Genomic DNA, 14215 nt, shown 5'->3' on the forward strand with positions numbered 1-14215 from the left:
ATTGGCAGAGGTTCAGCACACCTCTATTCAGAATTCAATGGTGGAACTCTGATGGAGGCTTATGGTCGTGCTTTGATGGTGGTGAAGGAGTGATAAATAGCATGGAGACCGAGAGTTGAAGAGTGATGGAGGTTTGATGAATGATGAGGTGTGAGGATGGCGATGAATGGTTGAGTGGGGTGTAGATGGAGATGAAGTGAAGGTTATGAAAAATGATGAAGAATGGCTTGTGGAGAAGAATGGTTTTGAAGATGATCAATAAAGTGGACCCCTTGAAGAATGGTGAAGATCTCTGTTATATAGGGATGAGAGGTTAGTTCTTTCTCTTCTGAACTTTTCTGTTAGATTCTGTTGAGAATCAGTTTTTTTTGGATATGTTAGTTAGGTGGTTGAGAATTAGTTAGGAATTGGTTATAAACTAGTACTAGGTTGTTATACTGTTAGAGGAAGTTGGTTTTTCTGTTATAACTGAAGGTTAGTGAGAACCTGTTAGGTAGTTAAAATTGGTTGGTGAATTTGTTATGGAAGTTTATTATGAATTGGCTATAGGTTGAAACTGAATAGGTTTGAAAAGTGGTTAGGAGTTAAACTGTTGGTTGTAAAGTTAGTAACTGATTTTGGAAGGTTGTTATGGTTAGTTATGATTTTCTGTTTTGCAGTTAGAAGGTAGTTATAAACTGTTAGCATTGTTAGGAATTGGGTTAGTTGCTGACTTCTGGTGTATGTTATTTGGGCTGCTGCAGGGGATTTGTTTTATTGACTGGTTATGCTTTCTGTATGCAGGGCCTTTTCGAGTCTAGGTTAGATTTTGTTAGGCTTTTTCTTGTATGGTTTGGCTATCTGAATGCTGTAGGTTTAGTGAAATGATACCTCAAGGTCTGACCTATTGGGCCTGAGACAGATTCGAAGCCTTTTTGGAATGTAACCGGTAGTGAGCTGTTAGGAACATACTTATGTCGAATTGCCCCAATTCTTGAATAACTTTCCATGTTTATTTTAGCATCGATTACTTGCTAATTGTTGAAGATGTTCTTATGGTGCAGGTTTGGAATGAAGGCTACATGATACAGGTGGTGGGGGTCTCAAAGATGAAAAGAAATTGAAGATAGATTTAGGACAATTTTTTTGTATTAAAAGGTGTAATGCAATTGAATGTATTTTTGATGTAAATGATGTTTTGGGTAATTTGGTAGATGGGTTTTGAAATGTATAGTTCCAAGAGTTTGTATTGGAACTTTGAATGCATATTGTGCCTTTTTGTGAATTTATGAACTGAACTTTGTGGTTGATATAAAATGATCATACTTTTCGAACAATGCATTACCAAGTTATGGTGTTTACACGGTGTATGAAGTTTGAGGGGTGGATCCAAGGGAGTTTAGAAAAGACCTAAGTTTATGTAATAATTTTAAAACTTCTTTTTGTAGTGGTGAAAATTTGAACGATTGGATTTTTGTGGTTAAACAATATGTAATGATGCCCTTGATTAATAAATGAATAGTGAAATAAAACCTAATCCATTTGGTCTCAATAAAGCTTTGATGAGCACAATCATAGGGAAATAAACCCTGATTCTTGATCCTCATTTGAAATGTTGTCAAGCTCAGCATAGGGGATTAGAAACCCTAATTTCCATGATCCTTGATCCTAATTCTAAGTTACATAATGATGAATGTGTGAGTTATGCTAGATGGTCTAAAGTGATGTTAAAACAATAAGCCAGTTAGGAATAAAAATTGGATGGGCAAATTTTGGGGTGCAACAGCTGCCCCTATTTAATCGTCTTAAACCTGAATGAGAGATTGGCGTTAGCCTTTTGAACATTCAAGGTTGAAGGAGACTAAATATCAAGTGAAACTGAAAATTTGTCTGATGAAAGATAGGATCCACTGGGGAGAAGATGGTGTCGACTCCACTGAGGAAGAATGTATCAATTCTAGATTGATCAAATTAACTCTGGGTTAGAAATGAAATACATATCAACTCTGGGTTGAAAAAGAAAAGTGGGTCGACTCTGGGTCGAAGAATAAAGCGAAGTCATCTTTGGGTTGGATAAGAGGTAAACATCAACTCGGGGTTGAGAACGGAAAGAGAAATCAGTATTAGTGAGACAGGATATAGGCATCAACTTTGGGTTGAAAAAGAAAGCAAGGAAATTAACTCTGGGTTGAACAAGGAATTGGATAATAACTATGGGTTGAGAGGGAAATAAAAAAGATAACCGTCAACTCTGGGTTGAGAGGGAAAGAGAATAAAAGATAACCGTCAACTCTGGGTTGAGTGGAAAGAGGAAAGATAATCGTCAACTCTGGTTTGAGTGGGAAGACAGATGATAACCGACAACTCTGGGTTGAGTGGGAAATAGAAAAGATAACCGTCAACTCTGAGTTGAGTGGGAAAAGAAACAAGAGATAACCGTCAACTCTGGGTTGAGTGGGAAAAGGCAAAAGGATAACCGTCAACTCTGGGTTGAGTGAGAAAAGACAAGCAAGGAAGTCAATTATGGATTGAACGAAGGATGACCGTCAACTCTGGGTTGAGTGGGGAAGACAAAAGATGACCTTCAAATCTGGGATGAGTGGGAAAGGAGGAAAGAAATATCCGTCAACTCTGGGATGAGAGGGAAAGAGAAGGATCAACTCTGAGTTGAATAAAAGATAACCGTCAACTCTGGGTTGAGAGGGAAAAAGATAACAGTCAGCTCTGGGTTGAGTGGGAAGAGACAAATGATAACTGTCATACCCTAATTTTTGACCCCCCTGAGATGACATATCTTCAGGATTTTCATCAAGTCAAAGTAAGTACCCAGGGCAGTCTGACATTCAATCGAGGGTGTTCAAAGACAAGAAAACTCAGGCAAAGGATCAATCAATAGAGGGATTAGTCTCTAATACAATCATAAGACTCAAAAGCCTCATTATTACACCTATGATTGATTAAGACACCCAGTCATCTAAGTACAGGATTACTCAGATCAACAGACTAGGGTTTGGAGCCTATCAAGGACTAAAATCAGGGATCACCTTTGGGAAACCCTAAAAAGCCCCAAGAGACCATTCAAAGACATTAATCATCTTCAAATAACTCTTATGACAAGATCCACTGGACATTACACCTCAATTCAAAGTCTACACTCATCATTGTCCTCTGGTCGACAATCAGGGTTTTTGACCTAATTCACCAAGATAGTTGACTTTTAATCAGGGCATGGATCCAAAACTCAAGACATGATTCAAGAATCTCTACTACCTCAATATAATCCATTTACATCATTCATTTGAGGAGAAGATCTTGTTTCTACACAAAAAGCCCAAAAAATTCACTTTGTCAAGAAAAGTCAACTGTGTGGGATCATCATTGACTTTTAAGGTTTTTGGTCAAAAAATGACTTTCAAAGATCAATATCATCAATATATGGATGTCAAAGTCATTTGACCAAAGAAATTCAAAGAAATTCATCAAGGAGCAAAAAGTCGGGAATTAGGGTTTTTGAGGGCATAGTGAGAACTCAAAATTTCACCTACACAACTCAAAAAACTTCCAACATGAAAGTTGTAGATCTTGCAAAATAAAACAACATCTCACATAAGAACTTTTTTCAAAAGATCAACCATTTAAGGGTTTTGAAAATTTTGAAGTTTTAGGTCATAAACACTTAGAAAATTTTCTAAGTGTTTTAACCTAGTTTTCATCCAACTTTGGGCTCATTTTTCACAAATTTCCCAAATGATTCTGAAGAAGACATAAACTAATGATTTGAAGTAGATGTTTAGGGCTTTCCAAATTGTGTTCAACCTTCTCCAAATTCAATTTGAGCTAAGAGTTATGCTTGTTCAAAGTTGGCCTCATGAAGTAAAATTATAGGTCATGCATCATTTTTGAACTTTGAAATTTTGTGCACATGACCTCAATTATGGATGCTACACGACCCATAACATATCTGAAACAATGCCATGCATTCATTTTCACCATGCCATAAGGATTGAAGAAGATTCTAAAAACAAGAACATGTGATTATGTAATGATTACATTTGTGAATTTATGGCAAATTGATGAATCACCCAAGGAATCTTCTCACCAACCAATTAGAGCTCATTTCTGGCTCAGAATTGTCCCCTAAGATCAAGCAAAATCGAGGGCTAGGGGATTGATTAAATGGAATCAAAATTCTCATCATTGCATAAGAGATATTTGCAAACTTCCTTCATGCTTAAGAAACCAAACTTCTTTCATTAAGCAAGCTCACTCTTCTGCAACTATACTGAACCAATTGCCTATAAATAGAGGCCTCATTCTCATTCAAAAAACACACCAAAGCAACAGAATTCTTGCTTTCTCTTTTCTTTCTTCATACTTAGTTTTTTCAAAGGTCCTTTGGCAAGAAGACTCGGATTCTTCAAACCAAAGCTCTCTCTTTGAAAATAAGTATTCAAACACATTGAGGGAGGCATTTGGAGGTGATCCAAACCTCTGGAACACTGCTGGGCGTGGAGAATCATCATCTCCACCTCTCATTTGGAGCACTTGCAGTTGGAGGACCACAGAACAATTCAGGAGGTTTCAAGCCAAGCCAATCATCCAGGCACACTCCTCAGGTCATAGTGAAGCTAACCAGATGGCTGCAGCTCATCTGTAACTCCAAATTCAACAACCTCCATGTTCACTTGAAGCTGAAATCGAGGGAGGTCCATAGAGCAATTCAGGAGGATTCAAGCTCCAATAAGCATTCAGTTAGCATCATTGAGTCTCAGGGAAGCTATTGAGATCATTCATTCAAGCCCAGGTGCTCTCTATCATCCTCACGACCTCCATTTTCAGAGGTAAGTTTCTGAACCTCACCTCTTTAATTTAAGCACTCTTTGTGATAAAGCTCGATTCTATCTTGTTCAGCATCATCAGAGGATTAAAAACCCTCTATCATCATTCATTTATCTTTCAGTATAGTCATTTAATTTGATTTTTAAAATTTAGGGTTCTTCACGATTTCTGGTAAATTAGTTAGATGTAGTTAATATAAATAGATATTAGTTACATATTTAGATTCGTGAGGAAATTTGGAGTGAAATTCATCTTTACATCATCACGTTTGGTTGAGAAACGAGTAAGTTCAGAAGTTCAAATTTGAAGAGCTTGAGGTTGAAGATGAAGATGGTGGGTGGCGCCATTTTTGGATTCTCAGGGGAGGGTTTAAAATATATTTAACTGAAAGCGTGTTTTAAACGAATACATCGTTTGCCCTAGTGGCCTCACATGCACTCTTAGTCTCCTCATGCCTCAAGTCTAGGGTTCGAATCCCCCTCGCCCCAGACTTTTTATTCCTTTTATTTTTTTCATGGTTTACACGTTTATCTGAAAATATAAGGTGTTGGATGTGTATCACTATCACCATGCGCGCGCTGGCCCAGTGGTTTGGTTTTGGGTATGTGACCTAAAGGGCGTGAGTTCAAGCCTTGGTGGAGACATTCCTAATTTTTTATCACTTGTCACACCTATTTTCTTCACAACTTCACACAATTAATTCACCTATCAAATTAAATCATTTTCACTTCATTTTTCATACACCTATTATTTAATATATCTATTTTTGTGAATAGTCAAAAAATCATAAAAATATTATTTATTTCATGTATTTTAATTAGGTTTAAAGTAGTATGTTTTTAAGTGTTTTCTTAAATACTTTAAATATATATTGTCACTTTATTTTAACCTAATCATTTTGTAAATAATTTTATGATAAAACCCTAATTGTTTAGGTCTTAATTAGGTAAAAGATCTTTATTTTTACCTTAATTAAGTTGACTTTTGTCAATTTTCAAAACTGTTTTCAATCTCCGAATAAATCAAATGATTAGGGTTTTCAAACAACAAAACCTTGCACCATTCCAAATCATTTTTCAAATTGCTTTTATACCAGTACTGTAAAGTACTGGGCCTCTAATAGAGTGTAAGTTCAAAAACCTTCGCTTCTTAGCTTGTTTTCAAAACTGTATTTTCAAAATCTTCTTTCTGTTTTCAAAACATTCTTCTGGTATTTGAAGGGCATTATTCCCGGTGAAACTCTTCAGATACCTATGTGACCTTTGTCCATCTTCACTTCTTCTGTTTTCAAAAACCATTAACTGTTTATCATTCAACTGTTATCAACAAAACAACAAAAAATTACTGTTGAGGCTCTGTACATACTTCTTCAATGGCCTCCACTCCATCCAGGTTAGGCTTTACAAGCTTTCAATTTACAGTCTTTATTTAAATTACTGTCAAATATAAATTGTGCATATATTAGTTTAGAACTACGTTTGAGTATAAATCCTAGGACAGTTAAACTATATATATATATATATTATAGGAATATGGCCTAGGATTGAGAATGTCTTCCCGGTGAAGGCTCTTTCCTAATTAGAGATCTGTAGTTCAAACCCCCAAGATGAATTATTCCCGGTGAAACATCTTGGCAAAAACCTTAGAATCCAAAATAATAGGACACATCCACCCAAAGAGGAATTATTCCCGGTGAAACCTCTTACCCATTTGCTTAGAGCCAAAATAAGTTCAAAACTACATAGCTTTCTCTTGTGCTATAACAAGGACCCTCGATTAGCCTCCTCTTGGGCTTTGTACAAGGACCCACAGGCTTCTTAAAAGCATTTCCAGCTTCCTCTTGAGCTTGTATACAAGGACCCATCAGGTTTCTTATAAACATAGGAACAGGTCTTTAGTCACCTTTTAGCCTACCCTGGTGAGTTTCTTCCAATTTAAACCAGACTTTAAACAAGCTAAGTTTGTCTCAATTCTACATTGAGTACATTTTTGGAATGAGAGACATGGACAGTCTCTGTCACCCTTATCTTCATCAATCTTCCTTAGCAGAGTCTAGGATCTATGTTTATTTTCTCCTCAGCATGTGTCAGCCTTCATCTTGGGCTTTAAACAAGAAGTCTCCACTAGATAATCTTTCTGCCAGTCATTTCAATAAAATTCCCTGGAAAGGGTTAGCTTCCACACATTCTTTCATTTTTAATATAAATCCCTGGAAAGGGTTAGCCTCCAAAGTCAATTAATAAAAATGTCAAAATAAATAAAGATTCATTTCTCTTAGGAGATAATTTCCCCAAAAGAGTCAAAACCCCTGGAAAGGGTCAGCCTCCAAAAAACATGATAAAGTCAGTCTTTTACCAAATAATTTCTCCAGCTGAGTCAAAATCCCTGGAAAGGGTTAGCTTCCAAAGAAAAACAGTCTTTCAATAAATAAAATCTCCTCAGTAGAGTCAAAACCAACAAAAACAGTTAGCCTCAACCTTGGGCTTCATACAAGGCACCCAAACAATAAAACTCCCCTGTCAAGAGTCAGCCTCAACCTTGGGCATTGTACAAGGCAGATAATAGAGTCTCCCCAGTGAGTTCTTCATCATTCAGTAGCCACAACCTTGGGCTTTGTACAAGGCAGATAAACCATACTTTCATGTGTCAAAGATTCCTAACACCTAGGATCTTTTCCCCATAGAGTCATCCATACTCAGTTTATTTAAAAGTCTGCCACAACCTTGGGCTTTGTACAAGGCAGAAAATAATGTTTTCCCTAGCTAGAGTCAGCCACAACCTTGGGCTTTGTACAAGGCACATAAAATAGAGTCATTCATTCAATTATCCTCAACAGTTAGCCACAACCTTGGGCTTTGTACAAGGCACATAAATAGAGTCTCCCTAAGTAGAGTCAGCCTCAATTCTGGGCTTTGTACAGAACACAAAAATACCCTGTAATTAATCCCCAGTGGAGTCATCTCCCAGAGTCAATAATATTAATTAATCAATCAAAAAGCCTCAAGCTTGGGCCTCATACAAGCCAGCTAAAGTCAGATCTTTTATACAGTAGATAGACATAGCTTATCTCTATAGAGAGATATTTTTACTACTCTACCACATTCAAACAAACAAACATTACATTTCAATTTTAATCAAGTCTCCCATTTAGGATTTTGAAAGGCATGAGCTGGCAGTAAAACCCAGACATGTGGTAACTTTCCCTAATTTGGATGAGCATCTTTCTTTCATTTAAGAGGCATTTGACTGGTATACTTGCACATACACAAGTAAGGTCCCCCTCTTGAATGAAATGAATTCAGTTATTCTGTCACTTTTTAAATGTTTGTGGTAGAATAGTACAAATACCTCTCTGTAAAGATGATTTCATGCCTCTTTACTGTAAACAGAGATTTAATCCAAAGCTTCAACCTTGAGCTTCAAGCAAGGCACTCAAAAATAATTAATTTCCCTAGTTAGTTCCCCGAACTACATTAAGCTCTGACTTCCACTAGGGATATGTAGGCATGAGGTTCACAAGGAATCTCAGCGAGCTAATAAAATACCAAAAATAGTCAGTCTGTCTATCTGTATGTCTTTCTTTAATCAATTCAATTCCTTCTCCTAATACAAAGGAGAAACTTTCCCAATCATTAGCAACAAACACAATCACAATGACACAGAGAAGGTTCCTGTAGAGTACTACAGATATGTAGGGTGTTTAAACACTTCCCTATGTATAACCGACCTCCCGGACTCCAGAATTTCTAGTCTAGGTGAAATCCCCACACTTAGCAAACTCCTAGGGTTTAGTTGAGATCTTTTTTCCCCTTTCCTACTCGTAGGACAAATAAGAAAGTTCGTGTGATATCGTAGGAAGAACTGAAACAAAATTCATCCCGCCACGGGCGCATTCTCCTTCCAAATTTCGCGTGAAGGGTTTAGCGTGCCGTCCTCCCAAGTGAAACGGGGAGGTAAAGAAAACGACCACCACAATAACCGTCAACTCTGGGTTGAGTGGGAAAAGGGAAGATAACCGTCAACTCTGGGTTGAGAGGGAAAAGACAATTAACTCGAGGTTAAAAGATGAAAGAAGAATCAACTCTGGGTTGAACACAAAGACATCAACTATGGGTTGAAGAAATATGACCATGATTGACTTTGGGAGATGACACCACAAGGGTAACTCTGAGTGATCCAGTGGAATATCAATTGAATGCTTGTAGGGACCTCATCTGATGAGTAACTTTGGCTTATGCTTCACATGCAATGTTTGATTTATTTAATGCACTTCTGAAGATGTAATGCAATGATTTCTATATGCAGTGTACTGATTGATTATTCAGGATTTCTGCTTTGTATGAAATAGATTAGGTGGAGTTCTGACACTTTGTCTGAGATTCAAGGTAGGGTGGATGCCCCTGCTTTATTGATGATTGGATTATAAAGGGCGATATGCCAATGAGAATGCAATGATATGTATGATGAATGTACGATCATGAATAGAATGATTTGTTTCCAAGATACAAGGAGTGAATGGAGGCATCCTTGCAGGAAGGTTGTTCCTTGAAGGATAGAAATTGTGAAGGTGTTTGGCTTGACTCCTCGACACTTGTCTTGATATCTGACACTTGCTTGAAGATGAAGAAATGACTTGCCACCAGCTTGCCCCAACTTGTAAGCTTTTGAGATAGGACTCTGATAATGCTTGAATCATGGAGATTTGAGATGGTCTACCCCAGTGTAGATCATGGGATGAATGCCCCAGATTGAAAGGAACTCTTCCACTTAATGGATTCTTCAGGTATTTTCTCAGTGGACTGGCCAACCTTTGCCTTTGTAAGATTACTCAATAGAATTTCAATGTTGAACTTTCCTTGGTATCAAGTACTTACTTTCAAGATTAGAGACAATTCTGTTTTGGAAAAGATAATGAGAATGCAATGCACATGTTATTCTCAAGAAAAAGTTTTATTTGTCAAAATGTTGTATTGATACTAACACAAATGACAAGCAACATTAGGAGTCAGTTTTGACATGATTTTACATTTTGTATGCTTTCAGAATGAACCCTGCTTCAATTAGGACTTTTGAGGGTTGTAACGTGGTCGGGTTCACGGTTTGAGAAACAAAGGATAAAGGCTCAAGTTCTACTTAACCCACCCCTTCTTCGTGATGTTCTCCAGTCCTACGTTCAGCTAGTTTGACACGAGTATTCACCTTTCAGGAAGGATTATGATGGATGAGGATCCTTTATGGCGTTGATGGAGGTGGCAGTCACCCTTTGGCGCTTTCGTTGATGGTCACAACAACTTGTCCCTTGGAGGATTTTTCTTTTGCTTTCCTTAGTTTTTGCCTGGACAAAAAGTTTTTTTTGATTTTAGTTTTCGTTGTCCAGCGGGATATGCCCTAATTTTTGCCTAAGTCATTTGCTTTGAAGCTTTTTTCTTTTTTGACTTAGTGGGCTATTGTTTCTTTCTTTTTTTTATAATTTTCTTTTCATTCTTTTTGTCTCGTTCGGGAACAAGTTGTGTGACTTTTGTGATTGATTTGAAGAAAAGGTTGTGACTGCCCCATTCTCAGTGAATGAGAGACATCCACTGTGGATTGTGATCTTCTACTTTTGTTGTGAGAGATGGAATATGATTGATCCTCTGATGGAATACCTGAAAGTTGAGCGCTCGATCGCACTAACAGAAGACTACCCTGCCCCTAGTTAAGATTGAGGGTTTTGTATTTTTGAAAAGAAACTACTACTCCTTAGGCTCAAAAGGGTTGACGAGGGTTTCACTCCCTTATAACTCCAGTGTTTGGGAATTGAAACAATGCCTGTACATCGTCAGCAGGATCTTTGTTCTAAAAGCATACAGTTAGTAGTTCATGTATTTTTTTTATTTTCATCATTCTCCTTTTTTAGTTGCTTAAGACAAAATGAGTTGAATATCAATGAACATAATGACAAAGATGAAATGGTTTGAGAAAAACATGTATATTGCATTATTTTTATTTGTTCAAACAGAATGGGTTTCTTACAATGAGAAGTACTTGATAACAACGAAAGTAATACAATTGAAAGTACTTTGAAGCAAACTAGACAATGGCAAGCTTAGCCTTATTTTGATGCAAATGAAATGTTCTCTGACAAACATAAAGTCTTCAGGCTCCATTGGTGGAAGGTGCCCTTATGAGGAGGCACGAGGTTCTTTGATAATAGCTTGATCTTGTTTGTGATTCCCCATGATTCTTTGTCTGTTGATTCTTGTCAGATATCGGTGTCGAGGGATCTTCTTGACTTGTCTGATGGAGAGGAAGAGTGGTAAGAGTCTTGGTAACCATGGATGCATATGCATGAATGCAAAAATGTTAATGATGATGCAAATGCAGCAGGAATCAGTATCAAGGATCAAGGCCTCTTGGATAACAGCTTCTCATGGTCAATAAGATATGGTCGAATCCTCCAGATTCAGAGGTTCGACGTTGCTTTCTAAATAAATAGCTTGTGCATAAGTCAAAGATGGTCGAACCCTCCAGATTCAGAGGTTCGACGTTGGTTCTGAATACCCTTTGCATAAGTCACATAAGGTCAAACCTCCAAATTCAGAGGTTCGACGTTGATTATGATAGATAGTCTGAATGGCCATGGGGGTAGGATGGAGGCATGTTTTCCTGCAAAACAAAATTCCCAACCCCTCTCACAGGTAGGATCTAGTATATGGTAGGTCAAAAGGGTCACCAGCCGTTATAGTTCTCCTGAAATACTATCATTGTGCATCTACACGCCAATGATTGTACCTCATTTGAACCCGGACTGGGCGTAGGTCTCATGCTCGCACTAGACAAGACCTGACATCTCGCCGGCGTCATGATCCACTCTTTCCTAGTGTCCTAAGTAACACTCTGGCCTGGGTATTGGGCCTTTTACCTCAAATCAGTAACATCCCAACCCAACAGAATAGCATAATAATAATCCATAGCATAGGAAAATAAAATGCGAGGCATAAAGAAATAAAGCAATAAAGCAATAAAGCAAAAAATCAAAAAAGCAATAAATAAACACCCAAAGAAAAGAAAACAAACAAAAGCTAGGATCGACTAAGCCAGGATCCCCAGCAGAGTCGCCAGCTGTCGCACGCTCGCGAAAAATGAACAGAGTCGCCACTAATATATTTATCCCATAAGGGAAAGGAATATCAGGAAACCTAACAAAGAATAAGAACAGGGTCTCACGACCAGAGATCAAGGTACGATAGTCGGTTACGCAAGGGGAAGGTATTAGCATCCCTCGCACCCATCGTACTCGATGGTATCCACCTATGTTTGTTTCTATCTAAAGGGTGTATATCTATGTCTAAACCTAAATGCGAATGAATGCAAAAGATACACAGGGAAAAGAAGGATTATTTACAATTGTGCTCGCTTAGGCCCCACGACCCAATGCCTACGTATCCTTTTCAGGAATCAGAGCGTTGTAGTTCGGCTCACATGTTTTTGTTTGTTTTTGTGTTTTTTAGTTGAACAGTTACATTCGCACTCCGCTGCTCGACCTCTGGAGTCTTAAGCTGGGAATGGAGCGGAAATAACGTGTCCGATTAAGAGAAAGAAAGCCCTGGAGGCAAGAGAAAGAATGCCTCGGAGGCAAGAGAGAGAAGAGAGAAAATTGGTTTGTATTTTTTAGGCGTAATTCCATGATGGACAAAACCCACTACAAGGCTTCGCATCACTTCCTTACTTTGTTTATGTCTGAGCCTTTATTAAGTGTTTTGAAATGTTTTTTTGGTTAGGTGTCTTTTAAGGGGAATTTATTTGTGACTTGAATCATGCCTTAAAAGTTTAAGTGTTTAGAAATTAGAGAAATACATCAAAGCCTACGCCTCAATCATTTCTCTAAATAGCGGGTAAGAACATACATCGACGCCTACTCCTCAATCAGTTCTCCCACTAAGTAGAAAAGAACATACATCGGGGCCTACGCCCCAATCATTTCTTTCCCACTATGAAAAAAAGATTAATAGCATGATCCGCGTCGTCCTTTATTAATGTTTTGAAGTTGAAAAAGAAAAAGAAAGGAACTTAATCTAATATGAACTAAAAGATGATTCTAAGTCCTAAATTGTCAAGTTAAAGTCTACCTAAAATTATAGGGTTTTAAGGGAAAGAAGACTAAGCCTAAAAATTATGGATTATAGGTCCTAAAATCTAAGGGAGCAAACAAGTGAAATTACAAGATTAATCACAAGTAAGCATGATACAAAAGAGTACTAAAAATGATTAAAAGAATGACTTGGAAATATAGCACAAAACATGAAAACAAATGATTCAATATATAGTGCTAACATGAATTAAAATATACTATTTATTTTCTATGATTTTTATGTGACAAAAGCAAGAATTCTAATCAAGCAAAAGAATTATGATAATAGCCTAAACTAATATTTTTGTGATTATCTTTTATGTCAAAAATTGTGTATTGAAGTCTAAGGATTAGTAAGAAAAATTAGCAATTTAATTACTCAAAGAAAATGGTAAAAAAAACTAATTAATCTAAACAACAAAATGATAGAACCAGGGGGGTGCAAAATGAAATATAGAGTATGAAGAGCCGTGGGCGCAGGGCCCACGGGAGTTAGGCCCAGCTGAAATTATTGTTAGTTTTTGATGCATAAAAAAAGAACATGGGCCTTCAGGGGGTGAAGGATTGAATTCGTTATCTTGCCCAAGCATGTTTGTGATCAATCATCGTTTTTACTTTTATTATGAAAATTAACAAAAATTAAAAATAATCAAATTAAACAGAAGAGGAAAATTGGGGTTCTAGGGTTACCTCAATGTCGATTCAAGTCCCCCAACGCGTTAACCTCTTCGTCTCACTCTCTCTCAGCAGTCTCGGCGGCAGCGTTCCCCGACGAAGATAGCTTGTCCACCACCGTGAACACCGTCATCTCACTCTCTCGCTCTCGAATCCTCCCTCTAACGCCTCCAATCAGGCCTTCATTCCCCTAAGGTTAACTCAACGAAAAGCAAGCCCTAAAACGTGGAATAGCGATCGAGAGTGATAGCACAAGAAGGTCGGAGAGGAGGATCCACACTTGCAGAGATGCGAAATAAACGCAATAACGAGGAAAATGCTTCGGGTAATCTCCTTTCTTGGATTCATCAGTTTTCTCTTCTTCTTCCTCTCATTCGGCTTCACCTTTTCTTTGAATTTATGTTGAGTTACGTTGTTCTGAGTGTGTTCTTGTTGTGTAAGGTGAAGAAGTGTCAGAGAACGGTGATTGGCAGAGGTTCAGCACACCTCCATTCAGAATTCAATGGTGGAACTCTGATGGAGGCTTATGGTCGTGCTTTGATGGTGGTGAAGGAGTGATAAATGGCATGGAGACCGAGAGTTGAAGAGTGATGGAGGTTTGATGAATGATGA

The sequence above is a fragment of the Vicia villosa genome, unplaced genomic scaffold, assembly GCF_029867415.1.
Source record: "Vicia villosa cultivar HV-30 ecotype Madison, WI unplaced genomic scaffold, Vvil1.0 ctg.000589F_1_1, whole genome shotgun sequence".
Classification (NCBI taxonomy): Eukaryota; Viridiplantae; Streptophyta; class Magnoliopsida; order Fabales; family Fabaceae; genus Vicia; species Vicia villosa.